The sequence below is a fragment of the Bison bison genome, unplaced genomic scaffold (genome assembly GCF_000754665.1).
Source record: "Bison bison bison isolate TAMUID 2011002044 unplaced genomic scaffold, Bison_UMD1.0 scf7180017864289, whole genome shotgun sequence".
NCBI lineage: Eukaryota > Metazoa > Chordata > Mammalia > Artiodactyla > Bovidae > Bison > Bison bison.
In genome coordinates, this window is record NW_011494861.1 from 18,579,511 (window position 1) to 18,595,793 (window position 16,283).

At 40.5% G+C, this 16,283-nt stretch overlaps 1 protein-coding gene across 1 annotated transcript in view; it reads right to left on the bottom strand.

Annotated features, from left to right (window-relative positions):
• Positions 1-16,283, bottom strand: part of ASTN1 (astrotactin 1) — a 355,026-nt gene that overhangs the window by 337,916 nt on the left and 827 nt on the right. The gene's annotated exons all lie outside the window — the stretch shown is intronic.

Below are 16,283 nucleotides of genomic sequence, written 5' to 3' on the forward strand. Positions count from 1 at the left end.
CTATCTAGGTTGGTCATAACTTTCCTTCCAAGGAGTAAGCGTCTTTTAATTTCATGGCTGCAGTCACCATCTGCAGTGATTTTGGAGCCCCCGAAAATAAAGTGTGACACTGTTTCCACTATTTTCCCATCTATTTCCCATGAAGTGGTGGGACCAGATGCCATGATCTTCGTTTTCTGAATGTTGAGCTTTAAACCAACTTTTTCACTCTCCACTTTCACGTTCATTAAGAGGCTTTTTAGTTTCTCTTCACTTTCTGCCATAAGGGTGGTGTCATCTGCATATCTGAGGTGACTGATATTTCTCCTGGCAATCTTGATTCCAGCTTGTGCTTCTTCCAGCCCAGCATTTATCATGATGTAGTCTGCATATAAGTTAAATAAGCAGGCTGACAATATACAGCCTTGACGTACTCCTTTTCCTATTTGGAACCAGTCTGTTGTTCCATGTCCAGTTCTAACTGTTGCTTCCTGACCTGCATATAGGTTTGAATTATAAAATAGGATACTGGATGTACTGTCCACATCAGGCGTTGACAAACTACGGTCTGGGAGTTACTTGCTTACTTTTAAAAATAAAGTTTTCATGGAACACAGCCACATCCACTTATTTACATATTGTCTATGGCTGCTTTTCTCCTACAAAGATATATTTGAGTAGTTGCAATGGAGACTATATGGCCTGAAAAACCCAAAATATTTACTGTCTTGCCCTCTAAGACTAGGTTTGTTGACCTGGGTCTACATGGTTAATGACATGTTCTTGGGTAAGAGAGCAAAACCAGAGGGGCAAAACCAGTGGTGGAAGTCTAGGAAGCTGGTAAGTGGAGACAACTAGGAGGGGCAGATGGTGACGAACCTGAAGCTGTGTCCTTCCAAAAAGGAGGTGCTTCCTGAAAGGAGCGTGGAATTCTATGGGTCTAGAAGGATGGTAGTTAACTGTTTTTGAGATCCTTTTGCCAAAGACTGCTTTTTCCCCCCAAAAAATCTTTGCCTTGTCTTGCCTTCCCTTCCCTCCTCACCCCTGCTTCTCCTCCTTCCCTTCCCCCCTCCTTCTTCTCTCTCTCCCTGTGTGTGTGTGTCTCTCTCTCTCATTTAACTTCTCTCTCTCATTTAACTCAAGCACATAACCACCCGCCTAAGACTGCATTTCCCAGCATCATTTCCCAAGATTTGATTCAGGTAAACAATGACATGGGAAAAAGCTAGATATGTGCAATTTGTGCTTCATTTGCTTAAATTAAAAAAAAAATACACTAAGAAAATTGTTACTCTGAACTCATGCCCTTCTCCTTTGTGTGAGCTAAAACGCACAAGCTGGTGAGCCTGCTTTCATATATAGAAAAGATAAAGACCTGGGGATTTAAAGAGCAACAAGAGGAAAGGATTCTGCATTTCTGAACAACTGCAGGAAGGGGAGCTGCCCTTTCAAACTGAACTACTCACCTTGAAAGTGTCATCATCTGACAGTAAACTTTTCTTCTTTAAGTCATGTTTGTAAGGTCTCTTCATTCCAGAAGGTTAACTCCTTCCCTACTTACAGTACCCCCTTTAAAATCTGATTTAAGCTATAGACTCACTTTCCAGGGGCTTCCCAGGTGGCACCTGGTAAAGAATCGGTGGTAAAGAATTTGTCTGCCAATGCAGGAGACTCACGAGATGCAAGTTCAATCCCTGGGTCCAAAAGATCCCCTGGAGAAGGAAATGGCAGTTCACTCCAGTATTCTTGCCTGAAAAATCCCATGGATAGAGGAGACTGGTGGGCTAGAGTCCATAAGATGGCAAAGAATCAGATGCAACTGGGCACACACTCACTTTCCAAGAAACTGCACATAAGATCTATACACAATAGACTCTGGATCAAAAGTGGCCCTAAGGCTATATAGAGGCATCAGTGAAGAAAATAGGAAATGGCCATTCCTCCCATGTGTTTGGGGAATATTCTGAGAAACTATCCAGGAAGTATCTACTTTTTGATAAAATTGCCACTGTTTGTCATTGCACCCTTTTAGGTTATATCCCTGATTAGTGCTACTGAAAAGAGTCATCTAGAGGACACTGGGAAGGAAGGGAGAAGGGCTATGGGAAGGAGAATAAGGTCAAGGCACAGGATAGATAATGATGGAGGAAAATAAGTCAGAGCATTTTAATCCTCAGAATTCATAACTGGGGGAAAGTAGATATCTAGGGGAGAACAGGACAATCTGTAGTCATCAGTCAAGGCCACTAAAGGTACACAGACTTTGCACAACTTCAGGTGATGCTGCATGGACATAAGTTTCAGTGGGAATGGTGCCTCATGGAGCTATATAAATGGATTTACTGTGAGTATTCCCTCACTACCTAGAATTGTAAAAACTACCTGCTGCTGCTGCTGCTGCTAAGTCACTTCAGTCATGTCCGACTCTGTGCGACCCCATAGACGACAGCCCACCAGGCTCCCCCATCCCTGGGATTCCCCAGGTAAGAACACTGGAGTGGGTTGCCATTTCCTTCTCCAATGCATGAAAGTGAAAAGTGAAAGTGAAGTTGCTCAGTCGTGTCCAACTCTGTGCGACCCCATGGACTGCTGCCTACCAGGCTCTTCCGTCCATGGGATTTTCCAGGCAAGAGTACTGGAGTGGGGTGCCATTGCCTTCTCCAGTTTACACGCTCAGCTTCATAGCCCTTCAATCAAAGATTGTCAACTTTGACTTAAGTACCAAATGTGACACTGTACTTCCTTTAACTCACTTTGGTTTTGTTGTTCAGTTGCTCAGTCGTGTCCGACTCTTTGCAACCTTATGGACTGTAGCACGCCAGGCTTCCCTGTCCTTCAACATCTCCCAGAGTTTGCTAAAACTCATGTCCATTGAGTCAATGATGCCATCCAACCATCTCATCCTCTGTTGCCCCCTTCTCCTCCTGCCTTCAATCTTTCCCAGCATCAGGGTCTTTTCCAATGAGTAGGCTCTTCATATCAGGTGGCCAAAGGATTGGCACTTTAGCCTTTCTGTTTTCTAGGGCTGTAATTTCTTTTCCAAACTCAGAATACCCAGTCAGCAGACTAACTCCCACCATTCTCTGAATCTCAACTTAGAGCACTGTCTCTAGAAGGAGTTCCCTATTATCCTGTCTGATATAGTTGTTCATTGTTTACTAACAAAGTAGTCAGTTCTTGATTCATTCATTACACTCACCATACTTTGTGGTACAGTGATTAAGATTACAAATCCCATACATAATTTCAATGCTATTTAAATTATTCTAGAGCAAACAAAGGGAAATTTGAAAACTATTTTTATTAAAAGTATAAATATATCAAATATAAAACTGATGTGTCGCTTAGTCGCTCAGTTCAGTTCAGTTCAGTCGCTCAGTCGTGTCTGACTCTTTGCAACCCCGTGAACCACAGCACACCAGGCTTCCCTGTCCATCACCAACTCCCGGAGTTTACTTAAACTCATACCCATCAAGTTGGTGATGCCATCCAGCCATCTCATCCTCTGCCGTCCCCTTCTCCTCCTGCCCCCAACCCCTCCCAGCTTCAGGGTCTTTTCCAGTGAGTCAACTCTTCGCATGAGGTGGCCAAAGTACTGGAGTTTCAGCTTTAGCATCAGTCCTTCCAATGAACACCCAGGACTGATCTCCTTTAGGATGGACTGGTTGGATCTCCTTGCAGTCCAAGGGACTCTCAAGAGTCTTCTCCAACACCACAGTTCAAAGGCATCAATTCTTTGGTGCTCAGCTTTCTTTACAGTCCAACTCTCACATCCATACATGACCACTGGAAAAACCATAGCCTTGACTAGATGGACCTTTGTCAGCAAAGTAATATCTCTGCTTTTCAATATGCTATCTAGGCTCAGTCATGTGCAAATCTTTGTGACCCCGTGGTCACAAACTATGTATCCACCATCCATCCCAAGGATGGATCCACCTGAATGTATCCCACCAGGCTCCTCCATCCATGTGATTTTCCAGGCAAGAATACTGGAGTGAGTTGCCATTTCTTTTTCCAGGGGATCTCCCAAACTCAGGGATCAAACCCGTGCCTCTCACATTTGGGCAGACTCTTTACCATCTGATCCACCAGGGAAACCCATCATAAAATTGATGACCTATCCTGAAAAAGATTATACACACAAAGACAAGAAAACCCAAGTCTATCTCACTTAGGAATACTGACGCAAAATCAGTTCAGTTTAGTTGCTCAGTTGTGTCCGATTCTTTGCAACCCCATGGACTGCAGCATGCCAGGCTTCCCTGTCCATCACCAATTCCCGGAGCTTACTCAAACTCATGTCCATCGAGTTGGTGATGCCATCCAACCATCTCATCCTCTGTCATGCCCTTCTCCTCCCACCTTCAATCTTTCTCAGCATCACGGTCTTTTCCAATGAGTCAGTTCTTCACATCAGGTAGCCAAATACTCATAATAAAATATTAGCAAACAGAATCCAACAGCATATTAAAGGGATAATGCATCATTCACCAAGGAAGAATTATTACATGAATGCAGATAGGTCAGTATTTGAAAGTTTATTAATATAATGTATCCTTTTAATAAATCTAAAGAGAAAAATCACATGATTATCTCTCTAGATACAGAAAATATAATTTTTAGAAAAAAATTATCAATAGGGAAAAAACACTTAATTCGTCCTTAATATGGTAATTTTTGCTTACCTTAATCCAAAAGCCATTAACATTATTGCAAGACAGCAGTGCTGTTGCCATTAAAGTCAGGAAAAGACAAGAATTCACATTATCACATTGTTTTTTGACCTTATATTGGAGTTACAACCAGTGCAATTAGATAAGCGAATGAAATTAGAGGTAAAGAAACTGAAGGAAAGGATATAAAATTATCAGTATTTGCATATGATATGTCTATGAAGCTAAAATATTCAGAAGAAGCAACTGAAACACTACTATGGTTAGAGATTTAGTAATGTAATAGGGGTTGAAAATTAACACAAACATTAGTAGCCTTCATATATACAAATATAATTGTTGAAAAATACACACACACACACACACATATATATATATATTCAAAGCTATGGACTTTCCAGTAGTCATGTACAGATTGAGAGTTTGACCATAAAAAGGCAGAACGCCAAAAAATTGATGCTTTCGAACTGTAGTGCTGGAGAAGACTTCAGAGTCCCTTGGACACCAAGGAGATCAAACCAGTCAATCCTAAATAAAATCAACCTTGAATACTCATCAGAAAGACTGATGCTGAAGCTGAAGCTCCAATACTTTGACCACTTGATAAACTTCCCCTAAGACTTAAGATGTAGAAGCCAAAAATAAATAATCATTAAATTACATAAAATTCAAAAGCTTCTGGAAAACCATCCAACTAAACAAAAACAGAGGTGATATCAGAAGACATACATATACATCCACTTGAGAAAACAATTTCTCTGTAATCCATATTATAATCAAAGAGATAAGTGCCTCAGGGTTTTAAAGTGCTGCTAAAAATGCAAAGTGAAGTAACAATGACACATCACTTTATACTTAGTAGACTGACAAAAATTAGAACACTGGACAATGCCAATTGTTGGCAGGAGTATAGGGATGTAGGAACTCTCAAACACTACTAATGAGAATATACAATGGGGCAGCCATTCTGACAGTGCTTAGTCAAATTAAGTGTATATAATCCTCACGAGCCAGCAACGCTACTCCTGCTGTATATCCCAGAGAAATTTCACAATGATCTCTGAGGAAATGTGCATAAAAATGGCTACTGCAAAATTATTTATAGAGATAAGAAGTTGGAGGCAGTCTGGACATACATCATTGAATGGACTGGTAAAATCTGGTGGATGGCCATCATGGATTGCTAGACCTATGCTGTCCAATTAGCCTTTCTGCAATGATGGAAATGTTCTATATATGCACTTTCAAAATGATGGTCACTAGCCTATCATAAGGTTATTTAAACATTGATTACTTAATTTTTTAAAGAAAAAATTGGTTCCTTAGCAGCACTAGCTAAATTTCAAATGCTAAAAAGCCACACATAGGCTACGGACTACCATATTGAATAAGGCAGGTATAGAACATTATCATTATTGCAGAAATTTAATTACAGACTAGAGTGTTGGGCTGTGTTCACACATAGTAACATGAGTGGATCTTAAGCTATAGTGTTGACTGAAAAGAGTAAGAATCAGAATGTCATTCTATCACATCACCATTTAGTTAAATTAAAAATACACGACCACATAAAAACTATCCACATTTCACAAGAACAAATTTAAGAAAAGATACACATTAAAAAAATTAGAACGCTGGCCTGTGAGAAAGAGTAGCTGTAAATTGGAAGTAGGGATCTGTTGTGTATGTGTGTTCAGTCGTGTCCCACTCTTTGTGACCCTATGGACTGTGGCCTGCCAGGGATAAAGAGAGCCAAAAAACAAGTGAGCCACGGTAGGAGCAGGGCTCTCTCAGATCTATGATAAAATGGATTTGGATTAGGGAGTACAATCAACTCAAACCTCTCCATTGAGATTACAAAAGCAAAACAAACCAAAAAAAGCGGCAACATTCAAGAAAACCACCTGCTAATATTTATAGCAGTATTATTCTTAATTGTTAAAAACTGGAAGCAACCAAAATGCCTTTTCCTAGGTGACCAGATAAACAATCAGTGGCATATCCACACAATGTAATATTATTCAGCACTAAAACAAATGAACTAACAAGCCATAAAAAATATATATGAATGAATCTTAAATGCATAACGTTAAGTAAAAGGAGCAAGTCTGAAGAGGCCACATACTGTGTAATTTCAATTATAAGACATTCTAGAAAAGGCAAAACAAAGTGAGACTAAAAGATCAGTGGTTGCCAGAGTTTGGGAGTAATGAAGAAAGGGCTGAATAGGTGAAAGGTGAAGGATTTTGTGGGGCAGTACAACTATTTTGTATGATAATGTAATTGTGGATGTTTGACACTGTATATTTGTTAAAACCCCATAGAACTTTGTATAAAAGTTCAGAGAAAAGAAATGACAAATTAAGAGAAAAGAACAAATTAAGAAATATCATTTAGGAGGTGGGGTGATCCCAGAATGGAATGCAGAATGTGACAAAACATGAACCGTTTCATAAATAAATGAAACAACTTCTCTGCAGGAGTAGGGGAAGTAAAGGTATTGATCTAAGTAACTAAGTGACCAAAGAAATGAGTAGGATCTGTAAGACTAAAGGAACTGTACACAGGAGCTGTACTCTAGCTGGTAAAGTTTTTCCCTATGGGGATATAAGTGAAATTCTGATACTTCCATACATGTATAGTGGAGTAGAACAATTAAATAAATGGATGGAAGACAGTGGGAATCAGGTTTTCTCACTGTTGGAGTGGAATAAATAAGGGAAGGGGGCTAGAATGATCCACAGACTAGATACACATAGTAGATGTTATTAGATAATTAGATAATGGATTATAGCTGGAGACATCAGTATGAAGTTATGCTCAATATACATACAGATGGTTACATATGGAAATATTTATAGGTATGTGTATACATATGACTTAGTAAAGTGAAAGAAAAGTGGAAGTGTTAAGTCACTCAGTCATGTCCGACTCTTTGCAACTCCATGGACTGCAGCCAGTCAGGCTTCTCTGTCCATAGAATTCTCCAGGCAAGAATAAGTGGAGTGGGTAGCCATTCCCTTCTCCAGGGGATCTTCCCGACCCAGGGATTAAACCTGGGTCTCCTGCATTGCCGGCGGATTCTTTACTGTCTGAGCCCCAAGGGAATCCCTATGACTTAGTAACACATATATTTCTTCATTCTGTTAACTGAAAGGGCCTAGAAGCAACTAACACTCAGTATAAATCAGTATACCTAGTCCCTAGATCTTGGTTTTTAGTATTGTTTCTCCAGTGAACAAACTTGGGGCTCATTGGAGAAATAGCTGATTCTATGGCACCCCACTCCAGTACTCTTGCCTGGAAAATCCCATGGACGGAGGAGCCTGGTAGGCTGCAGTCCATGGGGTCGCAAAGAGTCAGGACACGACTGAGCGACTTCACTTTCACTTTTCACTTTCATACATTGGAGAAGGAAATGGCAACCCACTCCATTGTTCTTGCCTGGAGAATCCCAGGGACAGGGGGAGCCTGGTGGGCTGCTGTCTATGGGGTCGCACAGAGTCGGACACGACTGAAGCGACGTAGCAGCAGCAGCAGCAGGAATGGACAGTGGTGGGATGGGGAAGCAATATACAAGATGAGCTTGGAGCAGCTTGTAGTGACAAAAATAGCAAAGTGCTTAAAAATCAAAAACAACAAAAATCTATATGTATTAATGGGGTTATGTCAAAGAAACACAGAAGGCAACTGAAAGAGCTCACATTAGCTAAAGCTCAAACAATTTGAGCAATAAAATCAATAAAATAGTATTGGGTATGATCCAACGTATAAAATAAATATTCATGAGTTCATATGATATAAATAAATGATTAAATCAATACATTAATGAGACATAAGGGAAGATTCTCTCCTAGAATAATTCAAAACAATTTATATAGATTCTTGGCCTTCAAAAAGGTAGACCCATAACTTCCCCATTCTTTTTGTATGGGATATGCGTAATAAACTCCCTTCAAAGAGAACAACGTGGAAAAGGGGAAAGAAAAGTAACTTCTCAGTGTAGAAAAGTGACAAATTCAGCCAGGTGATCGAGGTCAACAGGTCATAATGATGAAATGCACCCTTGACATGATGCAATGAAAATGACACTTTACAGCTTCCTCCCCAAAACTCAAAGTCCGAATCTAAGCATGAGAAAACGTTAGACAGATCCAAACATTAGACAATCCAAACAAACTGAGGGACATTCTACAAAATACCTGGGGAATACTCCTCAAAACTGCCAAAATCATCAAAAAGAAGTTTAAGAAACTCTCATAGTAAAAAGATGCCTAAGGAGATGTGATGATTCAATGTTAAGATTCAGGTAGGATCTTGAGGCAGAAAGAAGATAAAAACTAAGGAAACTTAGTTTTTAAAGATAAAAACTAGGTAAAAATTAAGGAAATCTGAATAAAGTATAGACTTTAGTTAATAGTGACATGTCAATATTGGTTCTTTAATTGTTAAATGTATCATACTAATAAAGATGTTAATAACAGGAGGAGCTGGGTGCAGGGTATATGGACCTCTGTATGGTCTTTATAATTTTTCTCTAAATCTAAATCTGCTATAAAAATTGTTTACTTCTTTCAAAAAGGCAAAAAAAAATTGAGAACTGCCATATATTGGAGAAAAGCTTATTTTGAAAGGATACATGCACCCCAGTGTTCACTGTAGCACTATTTACAATAGGCACAACATGGAAGAATCTAAATGTCTCTTGACAGAGGAATGGATAAAGACAGTGTGGTACACCCACAACACACACACACACACACACACACACATACACACTGCATTAAAAAGAAAGAAATAATGCCACTTGCAGAGTGACATGATGGACCTAGAGACTGTCATGCTGAATGAAGTAAGTCAAAGAAAGACAAATATATGATATTGCTTATATGTGTAACCTTAGGGTCTTCCCTGTAGCTCAAAGGGTTAAGAGTTCTCCTGCAATGCAGGAGACCAGGGTTCGATTCCTGGGTCAGGAAGATCCTCTGGAGAAGGGAATGGCAATCCACTCCAGTATTCTTGCCTGGAGAATCCCATGGACAGAGGAGACTGAAGGGGTCCGTGGGGTCGAAAACAGTCAGACACGACTGAGCCACTACTACTACTACTACGCTATGTGTGTAATCTAAAAACTGGTACAAATGAACCTATTTACAAAACAGAAATTGTAGAAATTGAGTCACAGATGTAGAACAAACTTGTGGTTACCAAGGGGGAAAGGGATGGGGAGGGATAAACTGGGAGACTGGGATTGACATGTACACACTAGTAGATATAAAAGAGATAACTAATAAGAACCTGCTGGATAGCACAGGGACTCCATTCAGTACTCTGTAATGACCTATATGGGCATAGAATATAAAACTAGTAGATACAGGTATATGTATACCTGACTCACTTTGCAGCACAATTGAAAGTAACACAACATTGTAAATAAACAATATTCCAATAAAAATTAATTCCAAAAGAACTGCCAGAATGTTTGAAGCCCCTTTTCTTTCCCTCTTCCTTCACATCATCTACCTTTTCACCAGAAGTAACACCCATCCTTTGTGTTTTTCTGACACCTTGCTTTTCATACAAATTGTACATGTGCATGTATACCTAAACATGTTGTTAGTTTGAATTTTATACAAATGGAATTGTATTATTTGTATTTTTAAGCTAGTAGCTATTTTCACTTAATGATACATTTGTGAGGTTTCCCCATGTTGGTATGCTATGCTATGCTATGCTAAGTCACTTCAGTCGTGTCCGACTCTGTGCGACCCCAGAGACGGCAGCCCACCAGGCTTCCCCGTCCCTGGGATTCTCCAGGCAAGAACACTGGAGTGGGTTGCCATTTCCTTCTCCAACGCATGAAAGTGAAAAGAGAAAGTGAAGTCACTCAGTCGTGTCCGACTCTTAGCGACTCCATGGACTGCAGCCTACCAGGCTCCTCCGTCCATGGGATTTTCCAGGCAAGAGTACTGGAGTGGGGTGCCATTGCCTTCTCCTCATGTTGGTATATGTAGCTGCAACTCATTATTGGTAAATGTGGCTAGATAATACACTATTGAGTGACTATACGCCTTGTATACGTCTAGCCTTCTATTAACAGAGGTTGGGTTGCTTCCAGGTTTTGCTACTACCAACAATGCCACCACAAATGTTCTTGTATATACATGTAAGAAGTCCTGTGTAATAAAAACTTAGAAGTGGAATTACTGGGTCATGAAGCATGTATATTTTTAACTTTACTATGTAATATATACCAAATTGTTCTACAAAAGTCATCATGTCAATTCAGACTGCCATCAGGAACAATTTAATTTTTCCAAATTTTGTTCCTTGGAAACGTGGAGATCAATAGAGGCACTTTGTTTTTTTCTCTCAGTCTTTAAAGTATATATGATTTTAAAAATATTAACTCTATTTATAATATTTATAGTAACAGTGATGATAAATGGCAAGTTTTGGTATATTGAAATTTACCATAGGCTTTAACTTGTCCTTGGAGATTAACTTGCTCAAAATAGAGCTTTTTCTACTATCCATGTACATGTATTTGAACTTGGTATAAAAGTGAAGAAATAAAGACTTGGCATATTCCTGCTGAAAAGGTGCCAAGTTCTGTTCTTGTAAACTGGCCTTAATCTGAGAAACTACTACATTTTGATTACATTCCTCAAAAATAAAGTATAAAATATATGTATATAAAATATATAGATATATATATATATTCTGTAAAACAAGACCTCAATCTTGCCTTCAAAGATATATAAAGAAATTAAGCTTGTATTTTACTTTTCTTTCAAAAACTTGAATTCAGACCAGCTCAGTATATCTAGAAGAGCATTTGAAGCATTGTAAAATTCATCACTCTTGCATTCAACATTCCTTTGATGTAAAGTCCACAGTTCGGTAGAGAAACAGTAAATAGTAACCCTCTCAATACCATAAATTAGTGCATTCTGCTAGTATGAGTTACATGAGTGCTGAATTCCCTACCTTAGGATTGCTACCAGTCAGCCTCCCATGTTTTAGATGGGGCTGCCACTCTATATGAATGTGTGTGCTGTTTACCTGGGCAGCTCACTGTAGCAGAGAGCAAAAAGAAGGAAAAGGAACAAATTTCCAAGTTTCTTCTTGAATGGGAAGATGGATGGATATGTGAAAAAACAGTGCAATACTTCCTATTAGGCAAAGCTCAAAGGTAAGTAGAAAACTATGTCTGATGTTATATTTGAAGCCAATCAAAAAGTTCAGTAACTGCTATTCAAGCAGCATCACTGCGCTCTGACGGTGAATTCTAAGGACAAGATCGCCCGCTACAAACTTCGGTGGCCTTGGTCAAGAAGCCGAAAGCACAGTGCCTTCTGGATGGCTCCATTTCACAGCGGAGCCTGCTCTCTGGGATCCCCAGTTTATATTTCTGTGGGGCCTTTCTCAGAAAAGCACAGAGAGTGTTCCCTTAATCCCTACCTACCCTACCATGTTCATCATGACTGTGGATGCCATTGCATGCCATACAACATGACTACTCAGACCTGGAAACTATGAATGAAGCAAGAATTCCCCGATTCTGCTTAGGTAAGTACACCTACTTAGATAAATACTTCTTGATGAAGTTCACCCTCTTCAGCATTAAGGCTTATGTGAGAAATCACTCAATGGACACATATTCAAAAGGTATTTACATAGAAGCCACAAAGGACTCCTTTATACAAACTGAATATATTTTCCTACTCTATCCATTGCCAGGGCTCCTTTTATTAAACCATGAAAAAGAATAGATTTTTAAAACTTTTAAGATATATGAAATAGTAACTAAGAGAAAGACTTAAATGTCATATTGACCTGAGTTCGAGTTACAGATCCATCAGTTATTAGCTATGTGACCCTGAGTAAGTTACTTAACCTCTCCATCCTTTCCTTTTTCTCCACTATGGAATAAGTGGAAAGTCCTCCTGAGTTGACACCAGATCTGTCTTCAAAGCCTGTTCTTTTAACCACCACACTGGCCTGCTCCAGACACTTTGAATAGCACCTTGCATGCAGGAACTCACTACATCTCCGCAGGCTGATTGATTTATCTTGAGGCATACCTTCTTCAATCAAAAGCCATGACAGCTAAAGCGAAACTCCCAGGCACAAGAGAAACAGCTTTCTTCACTAAGTTTTACACACGCTCAATAGCTGGGTCTGAAACAGAGGAGCATCCCTTTCAAATAGTAATGAGACTGATAAATATGTTCTGTTCACATCACAGAAAACCACACTTCAGCACAGAAGCCATACTTCAGGTTAACCAGTTGTCTCAAAATCAGATATGCCTCCAAAGCTGGAAAGTCTACTGTTTTGAAAGATGAAGATGCACAATTTTAGTTAAGATATGAAATTTTAATTGGCTAGTTCCGCAAAATTTTATAGTTTCCTGTCTTCTGTATCTAAATATCTTGAATTAGGAACTGCAGTTATTTTGCATGTTATAGAAAGTTTACAACACTTCTGAAAACAGGGGTTGAGATGACCTAAGAGGTGCCAGATAGGTGCCATAAAAAGAGGTGCAGCCATAGTGCAACCAATATTCCTAGGAAGTATGGCAATCTAGAGATGGCATGGCTTCACTAAGAACATTCAAATTCAAAACTATGTGTAGCCAAACAAAACACATCTGAAAGTTACATATGGCCCTTTCACCAGAATTTGCAAATCCTATTTGCAAATTCAGAGAACAGGAAATAACGCCACCTCCTTCACTGTCCCTCAGTTATCCTGCAAGCAAAATTGACAGTGGTTTTGATGGCTGAGACAGCCTCTGCAAGTCAGGCTTCAGTGCTTCTTACGTCAAGTCAACCCTCCCCTGCCTGGCTTTTAAGCCATGGGCCACATCCCACTCTCAGAGCCAGACATGGTTGTCTGTACTCTCAGACCACCAGGCTAATCTCCGTACTACTCCATATGCATGCTAGTCCCACACTCATTCCTGCCACCATCCTTGGCTCATCCTTTCCATGACCTCAAATGGCTTCACCACTTCTAGGCCAAGCCAAATTTAACCTATCTTTAATTTTGTTCGTGTCTGTGTATGTGTGTGCACGCAACGCATGTGCACTTTTTTAAATTCATGCAAAGAGCACAGAAAAGGGATGAATGAACCCAAACTACTTTGGTTGGGGTAGGGAAGGCTTCACAGAAAGGTGACATGTGAGCAGGGTATAGAAGGAAGAAGGCCGCCAAGTGGAGGAGAGGGAAGAGCGTGTATAGAATCCCGAGAGCCAGAGCAGGCTTGCAGAGATAAAAGGCTGGAGAAGGCTATGGTCAGAAGACCCTTGATGCCTCAATGAAGTGATAGGACTTGATCCTGGAGACAGAAGGATCTGATCAAGGCCCCTAGTCAATCCCATATCTTCCATGGAGTCTCCTCTTGCCATGCAAGTGTCTTCCTCCGAATTCCTACAGCCTTTAAGAACCTTTAAGAACCACACAATCAGGTGTTATTACTCTCAGTTCTCAGGGCAGGAACCTTCTTCTTTTTAACTTCTATACCCTAACAGCACTTAAAAATGCTTAGCAAGTAAATGCTCAGTAAATTCCCAGAACTGACTGATTCAAATTCTTCTAGGGGTGGATTAAACAAACCAGGTTCTAGAGATAAGAGTAGGAAAAACTCTATAAGTCAAGGTCACTATAGACCTTACTATTGACCACGAGTGACAGGATACAGGACTACAAAAATTAAGTTCAAAAGCAACCACACTTGACTTCTGTGAACTTGGACTCCTCTCCTTTTGTCCCCTGCTTTGGCCCACTGCCCCAGCTGAGATTCACTCCTATTTCCCCTGGGAATTTAGAGCCAAAAGGGGAGGTACCAGCATATCTCTGGCTCTGAACATACCCCCACTGACTGGGAGGGCTGGGGACAATCAATGCATTTAGCAAATGCATCTGCCCCTGAAATAAAAGTGTGTGTCTGCTCCTGTGTGTCAATGCCAAGTTGCAGAAGGTTACCATAGCAACTCCAGCAGGATGCTGCAGTGGGCAGCTTTGCACAGAGGTGCAGAAAACCCATTCTTTAACATGTGGGCTTTTGCTGTACACATTGGATCTGAGCAGGCACATCATGGCTTCAGGCCCTGCCTTTGGGATTCTGCAAAAAAGGAAGTGGAACATTGAACATCTGCTCATCCAATCTTCCTTTTTTCATGTACCACACATGTCCCTTCTCATGCACAGTAAGCACTGCATGTAGAGCCCCCAAATAGGCTCTTTAGAAACATATAATTCCCTACACTAGTTCTTACACTGGATGATGAACAGACTGTGTACTTACTTGCACATCAGCATGACTTCCAACACAAAATTTACATCCACCAAATAACCCAGCAATTGTACATTTCAATGAACAGCGTATCCACAATGTCAGCATTCCCAGCCAGCCCCCAGTTTTTGTATTATTAGTACATTTCTAATGCAAAAGTAAACACCATCAAGACTATAGGTTGGGCTTAATGAGATCTACCGAGCTCTACTCCAGGAACTATAAACCAACTTTTCAAAGGACCAGGCAGTTTTTGAAATTGTTTGTCCACAGACTGGAGAGTGGGGGTTTACTCATCCACTTCTTAATGTTTCATGTCTCATAAGGAAAGAACATGAAAGGGATGTGAAATACCATTCCATTTGTGGTTCTAACCTACATACAGCCATCAGGAAGCCATGTCCCTACAAAGTGAACTTTAGTTGGTAGGGTAGTCAAATGGATGGAAAGCTTCCTGGACATTTTCACATTTTTTTCCTTGGATCTAGAAACTTACTGGTGGCTGTCTGTTAATTCTCTCCTTGGCAAAATAAGAATGGTGGTTTATAGCAGCACTAAAGAAATGGACTGCATGGCTGGCCTGCACCGCAAGGTGAGGTGGATCTGCACAGGGAGAAGTGAAGGAAATTTTGGATAACAAAGTCACATGCACCTGTGCATGCAAGCTGCAGAAGCAGGACCACAGTATCTTTTGCAGCTCAGTAGTGAAAAAAAGAGGAGTGGACTAGAAGTAATGTAGAAGTTCGAGTATCTGAAGGAGTTTTGTGGGCTAAGAAAATTAAAATAGGATACCAAGAGAGAGATGTAAACAAAGGAAGGAAGAGCTTCTTGACCCAGGGAAGCCATTCTTTGTGCAGGAATGCCCGTGTCTATCTCTCTAAGGAGGTTGAGAAAAAAGATGCCAATGTTAACAGACCACAGTCTGGATGATTTCTTTATTCAAGGAGTTGGAGACTTGGAGGTGTCTGTTACACGAAAGCATGGAGCTAGGACTTGCCAGATTGGACACCAGGGCTGTAAAAAACTTGTGTTCCGAAGGAAGGCCAGAGTGTCAGCAGCCTGTGCGTGCTTAGTCCTGTCTGACTCTTTGCGACCCCCTGGACTGCAGCCGGCCAGGCTCCTCTGCCCATGGGATTCTCCAGGCAAGAATACTGGAGTGGGTTGCCATGTCCTCCTCCAGGGGATCTTCCCAACCCAGGGATGGAACCCAGGGTCAGCAGCCTAGTGACAGATAAAGAGCTCTCACTGAGAGAATTCTTGAGAATCACCCAATCTGCCCTGCACAGGCCTGGCTAGGTGAGCAGTAGATACCTATTTTTAACTGT